The sequence below is a fragment of the Octodon degus genome, unplaced genomic scaffold (assembly GCF_000260255.1).
Source record: "Octodon degus isolate 3935 unplaced genomic scaffold, OctDeg1.0 scaffold00110, whole genome shotgun sequence".
Taxonomy (NCBI): Eukaryota; Metazoa; Chordata; class Mammalia; order Rodentia; family Octodontidae; genus Octodon; species Octodon degus.
This window is the reverse complement of record NW_004524686.1, coordinates 6,584,572-6,591,111: the sequence shown is the minus strand read 5'-3', so window position 1 is coordinate 6,591,111 and position 6,540 is coordinate 6,584,572.

The following is a 6,540-nucleotide window of genomic DNA, read 5'->3' as shown; positions in this document are numbered from 1 at the left end:
TTTGTATTTTAACCAGAGAATAAAAAACTGGAAATAGAGTTTTTTGAAATGGGAACATCAAGTGTTTGAAGGTACAGCAGAGGATGGGAGGGGAAGGGGACAAAAATAATTAAAATAGTTATATACATAGAAACCTTCATGATATGGTAAATGTAATTGTTAGTATTACAAGCATGTACTAATAAAAATGCATAAAAATAATGTTAGATATTAATTAAATTTTTAAAAAAGGCATGCTCAAGAGCACAATTAACTCATTTGATGCAGTGTTCTTTATTCCAAAAAATCTGGAATTCACTCTTTTTTCCAGTGACACATAGAACATTTATCAAAATCTAGTACTTGTGGAGTCATAAAGAGAAACACAATGTATTTGAAAATATTCCAACCAATCAGAATAGATTTTAACTAAAATAAAGTGGAAATAAAAATTAATAACAGAAACATAACTAGGAAAAATCCTCACTTGAATGAGAATTAGATGGCCCAAACCAATGCACCACACCCCATACGGGACTGGTGGTTTATTTATTTATTTACTTACTTATTTATTTATTTATTTATTTATTTATTTATTTTTGTGGAACCAGGGATTGAACTCAGGCCATTGCACTTGCTAGAGAAGCACTTATTCTACTGAGCCATCTCCCCGGCCGGGACTGGTGGTTTAAACATCAGTTTAAGTCTGTGAGCCACTACCATGGCCCTACCAGGCCGTCGTATAACAACATGGTTCAGGACTCAGCCGAGACTTTCATGCCATCATAGACAGGACTGAGAGATTTCCTTTTTCTCTAGTCTTCTGGGAACCACAGTCTCCAGCTGTGCTTGCCTGGGTTTCCTGCTCTGATTTTCGAGGCCAGAAAAGTAACTTATTGTTTGAGCTTAGCAGCCTCTGGCTGCTCTGTGATGATTTGGTAGAAGCTATGAAAACAAAAATTGCACACAAGGCCCTCTGCTTTCCAGAGCATCCATTCTCTTCCATAGTTTGGCTGTATTGCCCCTGGGAATCTTCAGGTCATCTTTGTACTTGATCCAGAGCTAGTAGTTAACAGTGGGAGTTTGTTTATGTATAAGTCATAGGCACTGAAACATAAGCTTGATGTATCACGTTGTGGTTTTAATTTGTTTTTTATCCCATGATAGTGAAGCAGGATGACTACTGCTTCCTCATCAGAAAATATGAAGTATAAAAGAGAGTGAAACAGCAGATTTAAAATGATTTAAGAGGAAGCAGCTTGCTCAGAATTCTACATCCAATGAAGAGAATGAAGGTGCCCCATGTTTTCAGAGAAAGGAAAATAGATCATGGTGTTCTTTAGATTGAAGGGTATTGTGGTGGGAGAACCCTTTTATCTTCAAGAACAAAATGAAAGCAGTAGAAATTGTTTACTTATTAGGCCAGTGTGCTGGCACTTACTTGTAATCCCGGCTACTCTGGAGATAGACAGGAGGATCACAAGTTCAAAAAATAAAAAGGGATGGGAATGTAGCACAGTGCTAGATTTGACTCTGTTTTCCCCAAATAACCTAGGGTTCAATCCCCAGCATTGAAAAAATGCTTACTTCTTAAATTGTTTAAAATATGCATTACTATCTGAAGAAAATGATAGTATTTTTATGGGATCTTTCTTTTGCTTTTGTTTGTGTATTTGTTTCTATAGTAGTGGAGACCAAACCTAGGAGCTTCACACCTGAGCTATATCCCCAAACCATTCTTGACTTTTTTTAAAAAAATTTTTGAGATGATATCTTGCTAAACTATTGTCCTAAAAGGGCTCAAGTTTGCAATCCTCCTGCTTCAGCCTCCCAGAGTGCTGGGATTGCAGTCACGCATCACTATTCCCAGCTTCTCATGTGGTTTTCAGTGGAGATGGATGTCATATATAGAAGAATTATCACATAAAAGCTAACACTGGAAATCACATGGATCTATTTGGTTGAAAAGTTTCTACATTTTACATGAAAGACAACCAAATTAACTTTTTTTTTTTTTTTTTTTTTTGCCAGAGCCGGGGTTAAACTCAGGCCCTTGTGCTTGCCAGGGAAGCACTTATTCCACTGAGCATCTCCCCAGCCCTCCAAATTAACTTTAAATAAACTGGTCAATTTTTAGGATGTGCACTGTGTTATAGTTAATTGCTAGTACATGCACTCAAAGTAATGTGGGGACAGTGCTATTACAATGAAACGGTGTCAAACAGACTGATTGATTTGCCCCAGGTCTCCTTGCTTCTAAAAGCCTGCACTAAGCTTTGAACCCAGGTTGTCTAACTTGAAAGCCCGTGCTCTTTTCATCACACCATGCTGCCTCTTCCTGTCAGCTCATGGTTCATGGAGCCTGCTTCCGTGGAGCAATGCATACATCACATGTCAGAATTGAACAGCGCAAGCTGCTGAGATTCCAAAAGCCAGCTCCCAGCTCCAGGGAAAGTATGGGTAAAGGACAGTACAGAGTGGTAAAAGAGGGCTTGGAGACAACTGGCAGGCCAGGTGGAGGAAACAACATTAAAGGCCCAAGGAGAAGGTCTGATCCAGGGATTCGCCTCAGGCATAGTGGAGATAGGCCCTGGTAATGAAAGGTGGCCCAGGCCTCACCTGACTGCAAGCATGGGACATCCTAGTGCTTTTTCTGTGTCATGACTGATTGGGGCTGACTGCATGTTTTAGACGCATGAGAAGGTAGAGGGTGATAGCCAGAATTTTTTCTGGGCAGAAAGAATGTTCAGTAGTTTATTAAAGAGTGGAAAATAATATCATTTCCAAAAAGAAGGCCGAGGAGATAGCTTAGAAGAATAAGTGCTTGCCTGGCAAGTGCAGGGTCTTGAGTTCAATCTCCAGGACTGCAAAACAAAAAAATTCCCTATAGAAATCGATATATGGAAATGGAACAATGCAGAGAGCCAGTGCACCATAAACTACTCTAACACTCAGTGCATTCATTTCTAATGCATGCATTCCTCTGGTGCTTCTTATGCCTGGTTCTCTTAGGGAAACGCAGGAGACTGTTTCAGGGAATGCCAACTGAGACAGAAGGCCAGAGGCCTTCTCTCCTCGAGCAAGGCAAGCCCCAGAGAGAAATGAAAAAGATGAGATAAAATTCTGCCAGCCAAACCTCTAGAGATCATTCTTAGCATGGCACTCTACTGCCAAGTCAGACGCAGGATCACCCTTGGGGCTTTCACTTTCTGAGTATGCTGGCTTTGAATTGCTAACCAAGAGGCCATTGTGACATCCACCACTGTTTCTGCAGACTCCTGCAGTGTGAGGGTTATTTATGTTGTGCATGGCTGAGCCAATTTTAGAGGACAAATCTTACACCATTTCTTCCTCATAAGGCAGCTGCACCAATGCTATCCTTAGTAATTATTTTCTCAACCTCCAAAACACAGGGCACTTTATTTATTTTAGTATTCTTTGAGCACTGACTCTTCATTCTTGTCACATAGGCTTTAGTGAAAAAAAGAAAACTACCAACTAGTTTTATTCAAATCTCTTTTTTATAGTGTTCATTATAATTTCTTCTTATTCAGATGCTTCATTGTTCAGGACTCTGAGTTATCGTCTTTTTAAATTTTTTTTGTGCATAGTTATTGCTTGCCAACTCAGCATGACATTTGGTACCTGGGGTTGAACCCAGGTCCTTATGCTTGCCTGGCAGGTGCTTAGACCTCTGAGCTATCTACCCAGCCCAAGAACTCTGAGTTACATTGACTATTAAAAACTGAGGGTGGAAATTCCTCAGGAGCATATTTTTCAGTGGTTCTTTGCACACTGAGCAGGTTCTGAGAGCTATGTCCACCATAATTTGTTAACCATTCTCAGATGCCATCTTGTAGCCACAAAGATCAAATCAGTGGTTGACGAAGATTTAATCAGAGAATTTCATACTCTCAAGTTCCTGCCAATTCATTGTCACTTTATAAAGTAACCAAACCAATCCATTTGAATAAAAATTACTATGGTCCTTGGAAAGTTTCAGTCACGACCAAAACTCTCTGTAACAGGAATGAGGGGTGGGTTTGCATAAATTATGCTGTAAAGACCGCTGTGTAAAATTTGGGTGTGAGTAATTAAAAAACTTCAGTGCTTGAGTGTTACAACCACAGACAGGAAAGAGGGTTGATTTTTAAAAAGCATACATTTGGGAATCAGTTCTGTCATTTCCTAGCTGTGTCTGAGCAAATTACTCCATCTTGCTCAGTCTCAGTCTCCTCATCTGCAAAGTAGAAAGAGCAAAAGTACCTATTTCACAATGTCATAATAATGAAAACAGAATAATTATGAAAATAAGATGAAATACGCTCTGATGTTTCCTTCACATTCAATGAATGGATACTATTCACAGAATATTGTAGTTATGCAGACTCTGTGGTGAGTTGATCACATATCATCTGTTCCAGCCCATCTTGACTATTCCTCAAGTTGTTCTGCTTACTACCTTGCATTTATGTCCTTATTTCTTCTCTTTTCATCCTGAAAACTATACAAAGTAGATAGCAATGTAGTAGCTAACAATCAGAATGAAAGCATTGATTACCAAATCTGGTGCCAAAACTTAATTACTAATCCACGTTGCTGATGTGAGAATTTCAAGAGCATTATAGATTAACACATTTATGCCAAAGTTCAAATTTTTTTTTAAATTTTTGCATGAAAGTTATACATTTTTCCTTTAAAAATCCAAGAACCAAGAATTTAAAGAGAAAAACTTTTATGAATTTTCAGTGTTACAAGTGTTCCATATATGGGACTCTAGGCATTGAGAGTTAAATTGCTGTAACATATCAGATGTTTACTCTTAGATGACTTCTTTCTCTACACTTTAATAAGAAAAGGACAAATGACCAACTTTTTTATGTTTCGTTATCGCTTCTGAAATCTTAAGGCAAGATTTGTTTGAAGAATAGAATATAATAGAGAAAATTTTTAGAAAGAAAAACCACCTTGGATATAGTAGGGAGAATGAAAGGTGATTTTATCTCAGCCTTTTCCAATATTACTCCTGAAAATAGTGCTATTTTTATTTGAATGTGGTGCTATTTTTCAGATTTGTTCATTTGACAACCTCTTCAGCACTTGTTCATTGGGGTTGCATTTACTAGAAGAAAAACATATTATGACATTTGGATAAACCCTTTTAGAAGTACCACTTTGGTCCTAAATAGATAGTTTAGATGTCAGGCAAGCAGTCAGAAATCAAGCTACTGGCTAACTTCATCTTAACAGTAGCAAACTTCACCTGTCAATTCCCAGGAACATTTTCACTGGCCTTGTCCCAGCAAAAGACATAGGTCAGCTCTCACAGAACTTTTATAAGCTATCCCTGCCACGGGGAAGTGTTCACAATTTAATTTCCCTCAAATGCACATCTTACCCCATACCTTATCCCTTACTTTGGCTCCTTTCATCCAGTTTTAATCACCCTACTGGTGCAGTGAGGGAGTAGATGGCAAAAGACAAAAACCTGAAGGGGATAAACTTCTGTAAAGAAAGGAATAGGATCTGTTGATGTATTTCATAGCATGGTGATGGTAGTTAACAATAATGTACTATACATCATTAACTTTCTAATGATTTTAACACGAAGAAATGATAACTACATAAGATGATGAATACATTAATTCCACAATGCACACATATACTAAAATATCACATTGTATCTCATAAATACATACAATTACTTTTTGTCAATTAAAAAGATAAAATTTTAAAAATCTGAGATGAATATACACTTCTCAGAGGAAGAAACACAAATGGTAAGTAAATATATGAAAACATGTTCAACATTATTGGTCATTCAAGAAATGCAAATTAAAACAACACTGAGATTCCATCTCATCCCAGAAAGAATGGCTATCACCAAGAAGACAACCAATAGCAAATGCTAGAGGGCTGTGGAGAAAAAGGAACCCTTATGCACTGTTCGTGGGAGTGCAGACTACTACAGCCATTATAGAAATCAGTGTGGAGATTCCATCAAAAGTTAGAATAGGAGAACCCTTTCAAGGTAGGTATTCCACTTCTGGGTATTTCTTCATAATTGAAAAGCATTACACCATAGTGATATGTGTGCACCTGTGTTTATAGCAGCACAATGTAGCATAGCTAAATCCTAGAAACAACCCAGATGCTCATCAATGGAAGAGTGTATAAAGAAGATGTAGTATTTTTGCACAATGGAGTATTATTCAGCTATAAAACAGGATAAACTTGATTCTTTTTTAGTAAAAAGATGCAAGTAGAGAACATTCTCTTAAGGGAAATAAATCCAACCCACATGTGCAAACATCGTATTGTCTCAGTGTGAGAACCTAAAAGAGAAAAATGGAATCTAAAGGGTATAGTAGATACTGGGAAAAGGGAATAAACTTATTGAAAAGAAACAGTGATTGAGTTGAGGAGGATGGGCTGTAAGGAGGATGGGTTATAAGGAGGATGGGTTGGAGGACTGTACTGTGCATTTCTGCTGGTCTATGGAGAGGAATACTTAACGCTTATTTTGTTTTGTCTGCTTTTTCAATTGTTTGTACTTTTTCT